This window comes from Brienomyrus brachyistius, unplaced genomic scaffold (genome assembly GCF_023856365.1).
Source record: "Brienomyrus brachyistius isolate T26 unplaced genomic scaffold, BBRACH_0.4 scaffold46, whole genome shotgun sequence".
Classification (NCBI taxonomy): Eukaryota; Metazoa; Chordata; class Actinopteri; order Osteoglossiformes; family Mormyridae; genus Brienomyrus; species Brienomyrus brachyistius.
The window spans coordinates 641,044-642,899 of record NW_026042321.1 but is presented as its reverse complement, the minus strand read 5'-3'; the positions used below and the strand labels follow the sequence as shown (position 1 = coordinate 642,899).

Sequence of the window (1,856 nt, the reverse complement as noted above, 5' to 3'; positions counted from 1 at the left end):
GATAGACATCTTTTGTTTCTTAACAATCCAGATGTTGCTAGCGAAGAAAGAACAGTAAACTCCACATCCACCATGAACCAAACATCAACACCTTTGCATATGAACTATTCATTTTCCCCTTTGAATGAACAGGGTTTACAAGAGTTGTTTGATACAGTAAACCCCCTTGACAACGATGGTAACAATGGAAAGACATTATTCCTGAGAGTACAGGAGTTTGTGTTTAACAAAATTATGAATGAGCAATGAGCTGTATGTGTAAATGAGCTGTATGTGTGGAACGCTAGATACTTTTGACTAGTCTACACAGTACTGAAAATGCCACCATTCATGAGAGCCACAATAAAATGATAATCAAATGCAGTGTCATCTGCCAAATTCTTTGTATTTATAAAAATCAGAAGCTCGTTTGAGCATGTGTGAGCAAGTGGAAGGTGCTTCATCTCATCGTGAACAAAGGTGAGCTTGGGACTAGGACTGAATCCAACTGCAGGGACTTTGCTGCTCCCTGTTGCAAAAGCAAGTACATGTGCAGGACTCAAGGTCAGGATGAACGCCTTCTCTGCCTCAGTGAGGTTCCTTGTGTTGAGACGTTCCCCAAGATCATTCTCTGAAGAGTTGAAAAGGGTACAAAAATGTCAAAAGACCAAGATATTTTATCATATATGCAGTATTATCCTATATTCCACTGACCTTGTACAGAGTAAAGGAACTCTCGGAATTTTACCACCATTAGCTCCTCTTTTTGTCTTCTATTACTACCAAGCACTGAGTAATTTGGCTTCAGAAGACGAGCCACAACATGTGCAGTGACTTCACTGGCTTCTTTGGGCATATCAAAGAAAACCCTCATAGAAGGATTTTCTTTCAATAGTGGTAGGACCTTTTAAACAAAAAAAAAAAAAAAGTTCAAAATCTGTGTAATACACATATATAGAGTGTTTATTGTGGATCACACATGAGATCTATTATGTATAACAGTACTGAAAATAGCTGTTTGTTTATATATACTCATTGTATTAAAGTAAGGATCAAGGATTATCAAAAAACTAACCTCATAGTGCTTCAAACCCTGAACGAACTGGTCATAGCAGATCTGTCGTTGAATGAGATTGTGGAAGTGTATTGCATTCTTTACAAATGCATCCTTGGTCTCCATGTTGACTGGGTTTGGAAGACCTTCAACTTCAAATCTCCATGAATCACAACATTCCACTGCTATATTCAACTCATCTTGGGTTGCTGCTTGATCAACCTAAACATTGTTAAATGGAAACAAAAAGATAAAGGAAAGTGAAAATGAAATTAAAACTGGCATTTACATTTCTAGCTTTGCACATTGCTACATCATGTATTTTGTTTTTAAATAACAGAAAACAACCTTTGTCAGGTTTTCTCTGAGTTCAGTGTCAGCGACGTCATCTGGGCTGACATGCACATGAAGAATATCTCCTGTTACAATGTAGTCCACTACATGAGGAGAAAGTAATGCTGGAGGTTCACCACCCTGGACTATTATTATGGTAGACATCATCTGGCCGATAGTGCGATATACTCCATTCTGTACATGAGAAATGTTCATTCTTGGAACAAATCCATTTGGAGCCTCTAGGAGAGAAAACAAATTTATGAACAACTAAAACAATAGGTTATTCAGAACAACTATCTGGAAAAGAAACAATCACATGCAGACATTAGTATAAACTTTCAGGATTAATCTGAAATGTTGGTGAATTTAGCCTAATTAGAACAATTACCTTCAAAGGCTCCACTTTCTGTGTAGATGGCTTTTACAAGTAGACGAAAGAATTCTCGCCTTGGTCCTCCTAGGTCATCAGCATCCTCAGCAGTGTCTT

At 37.7% G+C, this 1,856-nt stretch overlaps 1 long non-coding RNA gene across 1 annotated transcript; it reads right to left on the bottom strand.

Annotated features, from left to right (window-relative positions):
* Positions 1–805: 805 nt before the first annotated feature.
* On the bottom strand, positions 806–1,508 carry LOC125723206 (uncharacterized). The gene is made up of 3 exons (XR_007386814.1): positions 1,382–1,508; positions 1,055–1,255; positions 806–883 (listed from the first exon to the last, which is right to left on the bottom strand). It is a non-coding gene; the product is annotated as an uncharacterized LOC125723206 (long non-coding RNA).
* Between the last annotated feature and the right edge of the window lie 348 nt (positions 1,509–1,856).